At 43.1% G+C, this 14,028-nt stretch overlaps 1 long non-coding RNA gene across 1 annotated transcript; it reads left to right on the top strand.

Annotated features, from left to right (window-relative positions):
• The first annotated feature begins 6,868 nt into the window (after window positions 1-6,868).
• Window positions 6,869-8,721, top strand: LOC112556810. Its single transcript, XR_003097824.1, has 4 exons — window positions 6,869-7,336; window positions 7,473-7,654; window positions 7,995-8,146; window positions 8,369-8,721. It is a non-coding gene; the product is annotated as an uncharacterized LOC112556810 (long non-coding RNA).
• The last annotated feature ends 5,307 nt before the right edge of the window (window positions 8,722-14,028 follow it).

The raw sequence follows: 14,028 nt of genomic DNA, 5'->3' as shown, positions 1-14,028 counted from the left end.
TTGTCACGAACTCTATTAGTATTCATTAGATTTCTACGGAGATCACGTGATATAACCGTGTGTTGAAAACGTTTCATGGATACATGACGGTTGCTTGATCTAAGATCCTATATTTTTCATAGTGTTTTGAAAAAAAAACGGAAAGAAAACGTGATTTAAATAGCTCTTTATGCGAACCACGAAGTAGGAACCATGTTCTCAAAATATAAAACAGAACTGCACGACTTATCTTGTATTTTATTTATTGGGTTGTCGGAAAAGTCGTGACTCATTTCTGCAACAGAGAACGCTAGTTCACTTTTGAAAGTACTAGAGTCTTTGTATCTATGTTATTGCCATGTCATTTGACAGCTGACAGTTCTAGCTTCATTCAGAAAGAAAATTTGAGTGATTTGGCTTAGTTTGGGAGATTTTACAAGTTGAAGATGGTATACCAAACTGTGCATGTTTGCCACATTTTTAATATTTTACTTCTGTAAAGCAGAAAACACTTGTGAAAAGTTTACGATAGCAATGCTGTACTAGAAGGTCAGTGCCAACAATTGTTCATGATGTCCCGTGAGGTGACTGTGATCTCAAAGATGCTCCTCGGTCATGGAGACCCTCCGAGGTTGATTTCCTTTTTTAATAAAGATCGAACCAAACCCACGATACACGACACCAGAGATTTCAGAAACATTGAACATTTATTATTCAAGCGTTCACGACCACCTGAAGAATCAGGGATACGTAGGCAAGTTCGATGTCTCGGCTCCTCTTGAACTCAAAAATATTCATTTGATGCCGCGTATGAACATCTGCATTATTAAACGTGAGGAGCGCAATCCTTTTTTGAAGCGACTGAGAAGTGGATTGTTTATAATTTACAACAATTTGAATGGTAAACAGTCTTGGTCCCGACTTGAGGATTCGCCTCAAACGACATCGAAAGCAGATATTCGTCAGAGGAAGGTTATGCTCTCTGTCCACTGAGATTTTGAAGGTGTGCTTTTTGAGCTTCTTCCAAATGATTGTTTAAATAATTTCGAATATATACTGTCGGCCATTGGACAATTTGAACGAATCCATCATCCAAAAACCTCCAGAATTCGTTAATCATAAAGAAGTTGTGTTCCATCACAACAACGGGAGACCACACACGTTTGACCAGCCATTAAAAAATACTGGAGCTTGGATGTGATGTCTTGCCATCTTGCGCTGTCACAATTCCACTTGTTTTGCTCTCTTCAGAATTCCTTGTGTGGTGTAAGGTCCAGTTCAGACGAGGCTTTAAATCAACACCTTGTTCAGTAAAGACGGGTCTTTCGCAGAACAAAGAATTATCTGTAAAACTTCACAGAAATAGCAAACGGTTATCGAAAAAAAGGTCGATATATCCTTGAGTGATTGATCTTTGTTCTTTATATAAATAAACGACATTTGAAAACAGAAAAATACATCATGAATATCCGACAACCCAATATAACCTGGTTTGAAAAGATTATAGACCAGCTTAGGGACAAAAACTTTTCAAGGCGTCTTTGAGTCAATACACTAATTTAACCGAGCGAAACATTTCTTGTTATTATTATTAGAAGATCAAACGACCAAACCTACTCCAGAAGCATTTTACTCTTAACGACCAACAAAGTATGACCTGACTCGTCATCAACGATGCTACAACCGTTGCCATTTGAACGACGTGGGCAAAAGAAAGTGCTCGTTGTATCATCCTTTTTCAAATTCCGTTCCCTCCACTAGTTTTTGTGAACTTGGAGTGCTTTGTGTCTCTGCTTTGTGTACCTTGTGTGAAAGCCATTTGACAACAAGACAACAACGAGAGTAAAAGCTGAGTGTCGAGGGTACAGACACTGCAACGTTTTGTGTCCTTGTTGTGATGTACCGTAGCGCATCAGGATGGCAGTGAACTGTGTCATCACTGTGGCTCCCATGTCCTCTGAAGACCAGAAGAGATCAATGAATCGCTTACTTATTTATTACTTGGGAATTTCTGTGCTTTCATTTTGTACATATTTCATCTCAAGAACCTGTCATTGGAAATTCCTTTGTTTTCTCGGTAAAAGCCTCACATCATGTAGTATTCACCCCTTAGTCTTAGTGCTATCGTGATGGACACAAAACATCTGAAAGCAGCCACTTGCATGGAACATCTTACCAACTGACTTCACTGTTGACGTGCAGTTCTGTGTTTCCCATGGAGAATTCTAAACTGTTTGTGCAGACGTTAGCGTGAAGGCTGTGCTCGGAGGCAGACGACAGAGGACAGTCCCACAAAAATAAAATAGTTCGCTTCTTTCTGGCTTGTTCCATCTCGTCTCCTCTTTCCGATTACTGTTTTGTTCTTGTCACGAGAGTTGTCAATGATAGGTGTTTCTCATTACCTACAAAGCTTGACGAAACTAAACAGTCTTGGTCTGTTTCTAAAAGTTTGCATACGCAGGGAACGTGTAGGTGCGCACTAAACACACACATACGCGTACACACACGTGTACATACACGCACACTCACTCAAAAACAATAGAAACGGTAATTTGCAATTTTTTTTGAACAAAATCGAATATATCTGATAGTCACAGGCTTTTCATTTTAAAATATGCAAATACAGAAAAGATGGTGGAAGGATGCACCGACACGTAAAGGTTAAGTTTGCTTCTGTTCATGAACATTCTGCCATCATATGAAAAGTGCGATTGTTAGAAACAGAAAGTTCACAGAAAGTGAACCTAATGCTGCTTTTAATCCCCAGGTGCAACGGCATAGGTTGTCTTAAACTAATTACGATGATACTTACGCAGAGAAACTGAAGCTTTTAGCGAGTCCTTACCAAAGGCTGTGGATGAAGATGAGAGCACGTGTGAGCCTCTGACCCGTGACCCCGGAGATTGGACCATAGACGTGGACTTGCAGAATGCCAGTGCAGTGGACATTTACCGCATTGTGATGAACATACAGGATGTGTCGCCAGGAGGTTTGTAAACAGACAATATACGATGACAAGTCTTGGGTGGAAACTTCTTCGAGACATTTCAGTGTTTCTAATATTACATCACCTCCCTCTTCTCTCTGCCACACACACACAAATATATAAACATACATTTTCATACACATATGCAATGATACGACACATACACAAGTAGACATCGGCTACGTGGCTACGTGTATAGGCATGCATCAAGTACTACCCGTGTGTTTGGGACACGAACAGGGACACATCCATCACTAGTCTTTGTTAGACAAACTGTTTACGTCACAGTCAGCCGACAACGGAGCGAGTGCACGTGCATGTGCATGCCTCATTGTGTGTGTGTGCGTGTGTTTATAGATAAGTCTGTCCACTACTTGTAGCCTCCTTACCCACACAATGTCTCTCGCCAGGTTCTTCAGTACTCAACATCTCTGTATCGATGAGTGGACAAAATAAAGTTTTCAACAAAGAATAATCTGGGAAAAAACAACGTCCTCGACCTAACTTACGATCAACTCATTCTACCCTGGGGAACCAATGTCATCTTCTCCACAGACGCCAAGCGCCTCTCCTTGTGCCACGTGGAGATCTTTGGACGCCCCTTCTCAGGTTGGTAGTGTGTGTGGGTAGGTGGGGTGGTGACCGGTGCTTGTATTTTCATCGCCACATTAAAACAGAACGGCATAATGCAGCAACAGTGCATCCGGGAACAAGAAATCTGTTCTATAGATTAAGAAAATAAAGTTTTCTATTCAGGAGTAAACGTTCAGAAAGACTGTTTTAGGTCAATCGTTTGTTCTTGCAGTACTCAGCTACACAGTCACGTGATCGAAAGGCAGGAAGTGACGTCAGTCTTTGTCCACGCATGTTTTGATTGCAGGAACATGTCCTTCCCCTCCAGCAGAACCGAGGCTGAAGATAACATCGAACCTGACTGATTTCGGTGGCGTCTTTAAACTGGGATGACCGGGTGCACTACGAGTGTGAGGACCACTTGTACTACGCGGGGGGAGTCACGTGGTCTGAGTGCTCCATTGAGAGTGTGTGGTCAGCACCTCAACTGACGTGTTCAGGTACGAGGATCACATCGTCTGAACGGAGAGAGAGAAGATATGCTTCAAGAGTTTTTTTTTTTGAAGCAGTGTGATCGCTTGTAGAGGAAACAATGCTTACGTGGGACGTTATACTTTGTTGAACGGTCTTTCTTTTTCTCACAATCACATACATTCACTCTCTACCTCTCTCTCTTTCTCTCTCTCTTTCTCTCTCTCTTTCTCTCTCTCTCTCTCTCACACACACTCACGCACACACATTACTAAGCTGCATACATTGCTGTAACTAGCTTCCAATCCATAATCAGCTCTAGTGACGTCACCTAGGGACTTTATGATCACGTGCCGTTGAGAAGGCTCTAGACACGTTAAGTTGAACCATGAGGTATTCAAACATTCCAGTTGTTGTCAAACATCTTATCTTCAAACAGACGACACAAACTTCGCTGTTGGAGTCTGTGACGACGAGCGGAACAAGCGATGATAAGCCATATCTGCACGACGACAACTCTTCTACGTGTGTATCGCTGCAGTCAGGGACTAACACCTTTGTGGTGACACTGGATTATGATGTGGAAGTCCATTACGTCACTGTGACGACCTCAGGTACGCTGTAGTAAGTCAGTTTTAGCTCCAGTTTGTTTTTGTTTTTGGTTTGTGTTTGTTTGTTGTTGTTGTTTGTTTCGTTTGTTTTGTTTTGTTTGTTTGTTTGTTTGTTTTTTGCAATGCGAAAACCAAGTAAAGGAGCAATAAATATCAGACTTACCCAACACACTTCGTAAGTAAACGCTTGATTACCTTAATACGAAATCTCATGCTGGCTAAGTAAATAATAAGTTCAGGTGAGATGGCTACATGCCTGGCAGGGTTAGCCTCTCCCTCTTTTTTGGGAAGGCTGCCCCCCAAATTCTTTCCTTCCCTTTGTATGAGAGAAAGAGAGAGAGATGCTGATCCAGAGTGTGAGACTGATGTGAGATGATCTACTGATTCAAAGAGAGATCAGCTACTTCGAAGAACTGATGCCAAGGTTACAAGGTGAATGGTGGCGCTATATGGATGCCTGCGCACATAGCGGTAAAGAACGTGTTACGAGCGCAAAACCTGTGTGTCTTGAGTTCAGATCTCACATCCCGCACAATACTTCTTCTCTCCTGGTTGTGACAAACACTCTACCTTCACCTGTCCGTGCATGTGATCTTGGATGTGGGTGATTGCATGATTGTGAACACGTGCACGTGTCTTTTTTCCTTGTTCGTACAGGTGGCACAGTGACGAATGTAACAACTGTGACGTCACCGCAGGGCAGCGTCAAGACGTGCGTGCCCGTGTCTAGCTACCTGCCTCAAACGTTCGTCATGTCCTGCGCCCTGTATCTCGGGGTCTCCAACAGTGTACGTCAACGTCACTTCAATTCCGCAGCCAGTGCCACTGCCAGTGCTGCGGCGAATATTTGCGAAATCCGGGTTCTGGGTGCTAACTACACCAACAAAGGTGAGCTTTTGAATGCATTGAATGAACCGGAAGTTTTCTTTACGCGTGCGCGATCATTCACGAGACTAAACGTTTAAGTTGCCTTATACATACAGAGCGTGGCGATGATGATGATGATGGAGGGATGGATGCTATTTTCTGAGAACTCCTATAAATAGTAATTTGTAAAAAGGTTTTGCACTCGGATAGACTTTTAAGATTTGTTTCTTTCTATAAATTGTTTGCTAGGTATTTATTTATCTTTGCTTGTATCCTGCCGTCACTGTCGTCAGTGTTGGAGTGCATTCGAACCCCACGGCAATGACTACCGGGGTCGCCTGGGGTACACAGAGACTGGTTTGGTGTGCCTGCGCTGGGATGGAAATCCACCCTGAACTGCACCCCAGCATCTTTCCAGACAACTCGCTCCAGGAGGCACAGAACTACTGCAGGAATCCAGTCACGTACGCCGAAGTCAGACCATGGTGTTACATAAGTGCTACTGAGACAGGGTACTGCCCTGTCATTACCTGTGGTGAGTAGTGTGAGAGTTTCTGTGACAGTGATAAATAGAGAAGACGAACACTGTGTTAGTTATATCAGAGAATGTTTACATATTTCCTCGACGGACATTCGTTTCTGATGGCACAGATAAGTCCGTGTTTGTCATTTGGACGTGTTTTGGTAGTCTATTTACTTCATCCACTTTAAAGATATTTATTTTATTACAGTGTAAGATGCGGTGTGGTCTGAATGAAACATCCAAAATTATTATTTGTGTGTGTGAGAGAAATAAAAGAGAGAGAAACTGTCTCGGGTAATTTTATAGAGCGATTCACACCCTGAATCATCACTTATATAATGTCACGCCAATTGTTTGTCACGTGACTTTTTGGCTTCATTATTTACTTCACACATGTTTATGACATTTTTTGCCGGTTTCTCACGTTAATTTTCTTTCAGACAATTTCTTCAAGACACGAAACGACTCTGCCACCTACAAGGTACTCTTGCCAAGACAGTGAACAGCGCTCCCTGTGTTTCGTGGGCAACTACTGGTCTCCCATCCTTGGCACTCGCACAGCTTCTCGGATGGTTACGTCAGTGAAGCAGGCGCCAAATGTCGCAACCCCGGTGCGTCACAGACTGCAGCCTGGTGCTACGTCAACGCCACCACCGCTGCATACGAACATTGCGTGTTCCCGACCCACGTGAGTACCCGCTTGTGAACCTTCTGACTGCATGAACAAGTTTTCAGGAGGCAGATTCAGTTCTCGATGATGCAGAACATTTCTCGAAGACATTGCTGGACCAGGGTGAGTCAGTATGAGTCTTCTCGGATTGTTTCGTTGCCATGCTCAAGCTCTAGTCATACAGCGCATGAGAAGAGCACTGTCTACCTGCACACCTGTGTAAGCGCGCATGTATGTGTGTACTTTGTACCTACATGTGCATGTGATTATTTCTTCCAGTCGTGCTATATAAGTCTGATGTTGATGTTTTTGTTTTTTGTTTTTTTTTTTCCGGGGAATTTGTCTCTCGCTCCGCTTGGCTACGTCAACGTAAAAAAAACAACACCTGGACGCCCACGATACTGCGGCACGTGGACACTTGTCACGTGACCACGTGACGTGCTTGTGCTCAGCCACGGTCCTGACGGTGTACGAGGAGCCAGAGGCGCAGAAGATGACGTTGAGTGTGTGTCTGCCGAGCAACAGCACCAACTCTGTCTCGCTGATGGACGTGGCGGATCCCTTACGTCGGCCGTGCAGCACCCAGGGTACCACCAGGCCAGTCAGACTGTGTGTTCGTGACACGGAGATCGCCGCTGTCCGCATCTGGTGCGCAGGTACAGTCCATCGCCACCCAGGGTGCCAGTCACAAGTCGATGATATTCCTTAAAACAGTGTGATTGATGTCCGGTTGTCTGGCACATCCATTTCATGCAGTCTTTGTTTCAAAGATGAATCTGGTCTGATTGCCAGAAAATTTCTGCCCCGAGCCGGCGCCTGTCGCCAACGCATACCGCAACTATGACCAGACGGGGCTACCTGGGAGCAAAGTCATCTACACCTGTTACCTATGGCTACCGACTGACCTTCAGGCAATTTGCAGAGGACGTGCATGAAGTATGGACAGTACAACGGCACTTCACCCGTGTGCACGCGTGAGTAGGGAGGGGACAGCGGGAGGTGGGCAGCAGCAGAAAGGATAGAATTTTAGTGTAAGGGGAAGCTATCGCCAGTGAGCATTGAAAATCCCTTTGTTTTAAAGCCTTTTCAAATATTTAAAATATTCCCACAAAAGCTACTTATCGGAACACAGAGAAAATACTTTTATTTAAAAAATGAAGAAGATAGATTTTTTTGATAACTTTTTATTGCTTTTCAATGGTTAAATAGGACACTAAATAGGATTTCAGAAATGTTCTTTCGCTTAAGACGAAACTAAAATAATTTTTAATTAACATTAACAACGATGGATATGCTCCTTTTCTCTGCCTACAGTGGACTGTCGTCTGCTGCCCACATTAGACATACCTGTGGACAAAGTACTTCATTCTTTGTCAAATATTAGTGGGAAGTCTTTGGCTTCAATGATTCGTCCATTTTCTGTGACGCCACTTCCGGTCAGTGGGAGCTGAGGAATGGCAGTGAAGGTCAGGAACTTCCTTTACAAAAATAGAAGATAAGAAGAAGGATATACTAAATAACATTACTGTCTGAATCTGATCTCCTGAGACTTAAACATAATTTTGTTACTGAAGGAGAGATAATTGTTAGAAGACGAGCGAGTGACTCGAGCAAGATTTTAAAGAAAAATGTCTTTATGTAAATTAGCAAAGACTATGTTGAGACTGCTTTTCTGTCGTTATTTTCAGTTAACGTCAGCACGTGTTCCTCCCCGCCAGCCATCCCCCGCCTTATGATTGTAAACGAAACCATCGCCAACAGCTCCTACATGGTGGGCGACGTCGTCACCTACACCTGTGCTAAAGGTTTCTACGTGCAGGGCGGCCTCGCCAACTCGACCTGTGGGTTCGACTTTCAGTTTAGGATGAACTCCAGTCTCATCTGCAGCGGTACGTGTGCAGCAACCACCCGACTTTCCAACCCCATCTAACACGTCTTCATTCCTTGCATAAACACTGTGCATGGCAAAAGCAAAGATCTACTAATTCCTGTATAGAAGGTCTCCATGTTTATCATCATGTTGACAATATTTTCCTTCTCATGAACAGCATCTTGTTATTTTACATGAACACACAACCCGAAACAATTAAAGCAGACCTCATGGAGAGGTGTTAATCACGTCTGCAATATTAAGGATTTCTTTTTTCTAGTAGAGTCGCTGACTGTCCCTTTCCTTTCCCCTCTGATGTGTGACGTTCGGTGCGCGCTCATTTCTCTTCGTTACACATTTTTTGTCCGTTAACCATTGCCCGACCTACAACCTTTATTAAAACTTAACATTAATTTTGTGTAAAATAAACAGATGAGGAGAATAAAGCGTATTCAAGTGGAAGATACATCTACCAGACGACTGACCGTTGTGCAGGTGCTACCCGAAGCTCATGGATGACCGTGATGACACGTGTCAACCATTCAACTCCTCTCACCTTAGCTTCACTCTAGTGTTCTGGCGCGAGCTAGAGATTCGCCTCGTTACCATGACTTTTGCAGGTGGGTCCCTTTAAGCAAACAATAAAAATATATATGTATCCAAGATTTCCTAAGCTAGTCATTTAAACGGTGGAATCCGAGTGATTCTGAGGAGCGCTAACATCTGGCGCTGGTACCTTGTAGTTTGAGAATAATAAACAGAATTAGTTCACGTGACTACTCTTTGCTTTGTGTGTGGCATTAGACGATGCGGGATTACATCTTTATCAATCATTGTGTGTGTGTGTTTCAGAAGACACAGAGATATCTCGTATCTCAGTAAACATCGAGTCCAGGTCTAACAAAACTAAGGAATGTAACGGTACTGGCGCCGAGCACGTGCTGGTGGGCGGCGTGACAGTCTTGATCGTGTCGTGTGTCTCGATGCCAGTGGGTAAAGCAGTCAACATCAACATCTCACTCAGTACTCAGATGGTCAGTCTGTGTGAAATCAGGGCGTTCGGCCGCAAGTATGATGGAGGTTAGTGAAGAGAAACTCTCTCTTTATTTCTTCACTTCTCTTCATCCTCGACATCCTCATCCTTTTTTGCTGTACTTTCTCGTCCCTAAGTCACCTCCCCACACACACACAACACACATACTGTAATCGTCTCCCTTTCTTTTCTTTTGTATTTCTTTGCATTTTTGTTTTTTTACTTGTCTCCATTTATCTGCACGTTCTTTTATTTTCTTCTCTCGTTTCCAGGTTTGTCCTTTTGTTCACTGTTTAAATATAGGTTCTTAACATTGATGAAAACAAGAAATGAAAAAAAATAACTAGTAGAGGAAAGATTTTTTTAATATAACAAAGTGACCTTCTGCTTTCAAGTCGAGAGCATTAACTTCAAGTCTTGGAGCCTCAAAAGGGTTAAGGGATAGCAGAAAAGAAAGTTGTTCAGAAGAAGAAACAAGAAATGAAAGAAGGAAAAGACTTATTATCCATTTTCCTACGCAGCTCTGGGCTGCACGCAGACTGCTGAAGGCTACGAGTACAAAGGTCACGTGAGCACGTGGGCGAGTGGTGAGTGGTGCTCGCCATGGACTGACCACTATAGGACCTTCAACATGTCTCTGGAGGACGAGCTGTCTTCCTTCCCTGACTTCCGAGACCACAGACCTGCACGACTTCTGCCGGCGCCCCACCCACAGCTTTGAGTGGGTGGGATGTTATTCTGCGGGTGGGATCGGACAATGCACCGTCAGCTCATGCTGTAAGAATAAATGTCGTCAGATAAAAATTAGAATTTTTGCGGCTTTCGAAAGACTGATTTTAAAAAAAATTTTGGATTGCATTTCCGTTCTTTCTAACGAAGACATGATTAAAAACATAAAGATTGTAGTCACGCTGAGTTTTGCGATTGATTGATTGATTGATTGATTGATTGATTGATTGATTGATTGATTGATTGATTTGTCGTTAATCAGCTAGTGACTGCACGCTTGATGCTCCGCTAGCCCGAGATTATACAGGGACCATCGACATCACGATGGAAATGCGAAAGTGTGTTCCCTGGGACAGTCCGGGACTTCCGTTTCTGCGCAAAGAGGACTTTCCGGACGGCGACATGTCACACGCACACTGCCGAAACCCAGGAGCGTCCCAGAGTAAACCATGGTGCTACACCAACGCCACCACCCTCGACTTCGGCTACTGTACTGTACCCGAATGCAGTGAGTTCCTTTGTGGGTGTGCTGTACCCGAGTGCTGGCAATTCTGTTGTCATTGTGCTGTGAGTTACTTTGTGAGTGTGCTCTTGCAAATACATTTACTCATTGTGTGTGTGTGTGTGTTCGTGCGCATGCGTGTTGATCCACAGAGCCCACGTGCCCGGAGCCCGCGCCTGTAGCCAATGCTTACCGCAGTTATCGCTCCCAGTACGTGGGAACCAGTGTCTCGTACACCTGTTACCATGGATACGATAACACAGCCGGGAACCTGAGCCGGGTGTGTCAAAGCAATGGGACGTACAGCGGTGACGCGCCTGTTTGCGAGTTTTGTGAGTGGACTTCCTCATTTTTATTTTTATTTTTTAATTTGTGAGTGTATCAGTAAGATGGGTACAATACGTATACAAAGGTGGCTGTACCACTTTTTTCTTTTATATATAAACTTTTTATACAGACCTGTTCAAAAATGCTGTGTGAATCCGAGCCACAAAAATATGTTTTATGTTAAATCGAACCACAAAATTGTTTGTTGTGCAACAGCTTGTTTGTGGGCTAACGGGTGCAGAGCAAATCCTCCAGAATGCAGTCTGCGACCCTCGTACCCGGCGTTTGGTCTCGTCGTCCTGTCCAGGTAGTACACGACATTCTTTTGACTTTGTTATCGTGTAAACCAGGTGTGCTTATTATTTAATTCTCGTTGATGAACACACGAGTTAGCATCCAGCGTGTTTGTCATCTTCGTTGTTCTCAAATAATTGAGAACTTCCCGTTGCAGAAAGAATCAGTTTCAGTAATGAGAATATAAGATTGATGGCGTTTCATTAGAACTTCTATTACAGTGATAACACCCATTTATAACCCATCAAACCGCATATTGGTTTGCGTTTTCCTCGTGTGTGTGTGGGGAAGGATTCACATCTTTGCTTTCAACTTTTTCGCAATACCTTAACTGTTATTTATAGTTATTTGTTATTTGTACCGAAACAAGTATCTTACATACCTTTTGTAGTATTGAAAAAGAACCATTATCATTTTATTTTTTAAAAATCACAGGTGTATGCTTTAATGCCCCTACAATGCCACGGCTGCAGATAACTGTCACGCGGACAGATGATGATCCACCGACCACCCGCTATGTCTGTACCCAGGGTTTCTACCCTGTGGGGGGCAACGCCACGGTTCGCTGCCTGCCCAACGGCGAGTGGGAAAATGTGACCCTGCAATGTGAAGGTGTGTGTACATATAGTCTTCTAGATTTTCATCGCGAGGTACGAAATTAGAATAATAAAACTTAATGATCAGTATAGCAATCATTAATAATTTTTGTAACTGTATTCAGGTACGTCATAGACGTTATGGGCAGGTTTAAAATAACGTGCATGTTTGTTGATTTTGTTTTACATTTCTTTTGAACCTAGGTCACAGAAGTCGATTTTTATTAATTGTTATTTACTCATTCATTTATTCCTTTGCTCACTCATCGATCCTTATTTATCTGACATTCATTCGTTTCAGGTTGGACGAATTACGGTCTTCATGCCGCGCCAGTGACGGATGAAGGAGACTTTTCACGTGTTACAGACGATAACACGGACACGTGCACTAACGTATTCTCGCCGTTAAGACTAGACTTGAGACGACTTGGAAGTGAAACTTGTCACCTTACATTTCGGTGGGTGGTTCCACTTGACAGCGTGGGGTGCTGAACTGTAAAATTAATACCTGTGGGGGTAGGGGGGGCTTTTTTTTTGAAAGAATGAATACATTTGTATTGGTTATACATGAATCTTCTTATTTTCTTTCTCCTCTCTTCTCTCTTTCCCTCTCCCTCCCTCTCGCAGGGTAGCAAAGTGTAGAAGGAAAGCCATACGACTGAGTCCAAATGTTCACATTTACACATTCTTCTAAGGCAACCAGTCGTGAGTGGTTCATCGCGACGAGATGGCGATGACATGAGAAAAGTTAGCACGATATACTCATAGTTACCACATGTTTCTTTGTCTCGCCAGCACCCTCCTCCGCTGCTCCCCCCGAACCTGCGAGTAGAGGTGGAGACGTCACAAGGCAGAACGAAAGGCTGCCCTCGGAGTGACGTGTATGACGCCATGACGGTGGTCACGTGCACGCACGCGCCGGTTGGCAAAGCTGTGTACGTTACGTTTGCACAGTTCAGCAGCAATGATCCCCTTTCACTGTGTGAAGTGAGAATTTTCGGAAGACCTTTCTTTTCAGGTAATGTGTTTACTCATTCTGCTTCACTCTCTTCCTTCTTTCTCTCTCTGTCTCGCACACACACAAACTACTTCTCTCTTTCTCTCTCGCCTCAGTACACACGTGAGTTCCTCTGTGAGTGAGCGCGAGAGCGTGCGTGTTGGTGAATGAGAGAGAAATGATAGACATAATATACGCTGTGTTCCTGCTCAGTTGTTTAGACATTTGCTTCAGTGATGTCATCAAGAAATTATAAGGAGACAACCATAAACACTACTACTGATGTACTACTGATGTCTATGCGCAGGTCAACTGCTTCTGATCCAGGAAACAGGAATTTCTGGTCCGCTACTGAACAGATGTAGACATGAGGGCGGAGACCTGCTGTCTGTCCACGACTCTCAAACACAGGACATGGCTTTTTACTTGTGTCACCAAGGTGAGGACTTGCACTCATTCAGAAGGACTTGGATGAAAGGATGGGATGGTGAAATGCGGGAATGAATGGAATGTTCCCAACACGATAAAGACCTGTTCATAAAGAAAGAACAGCAATGATGAGAAAAAAGCAAATTTAATTTCATAATTCATAACTTGATACTTTTAGCATATTAAAGTAAATTTAATACAAAGAGGTAATAATTCTTAATATTTATTTAATCTTAAAAAATATATAATATCATTTAAAATGAAAGCTCTCACAAAAACAGCACTTTTTTCATAAATCATGTCCCAGATTTTTTGCACAGTTCAGCAGTTTAGATATGGTTTTGAAAATATATCTCATTTCCTAAAAAAAAAAACGTTCTTTAAACATACTTTGGCCCTCTCTAAAAATAGAATACTACCCTAGATGGAGTTAAGCATCATGGCGCTTTCTCCCTTCTCATGCACCTTGCTGTTGTTGATTTTTTGCTGATGAAGACTTCTAGTGATGGAACCTGGAGGATCCGTCATTCTTATTACAGTAAAATATTATCAAATCATGATGATGTTAAAA

The sequence above is a fragment of the Pomacea canaliculata genome, linkage group LG2 (assembly GCF_003073045.1).
Source record: "Pomacea canaliculata isolate SZHN2017 linkage group LG2, ASM307304v1, whole genome shotgun sequence".
Classification (NCBI taxonomy): Eukaryota; Metazoa; Mollusca; class Gastropoda; order Architaenioglossa; family Ampullariidae; genus Pomacea; species Pomacea canaliculata.
The sequence above is the reverse complement of the archived record's forward strand: the minus strand, read 5'-3'. Positions and strand labels throughout refer to the sequence as shown.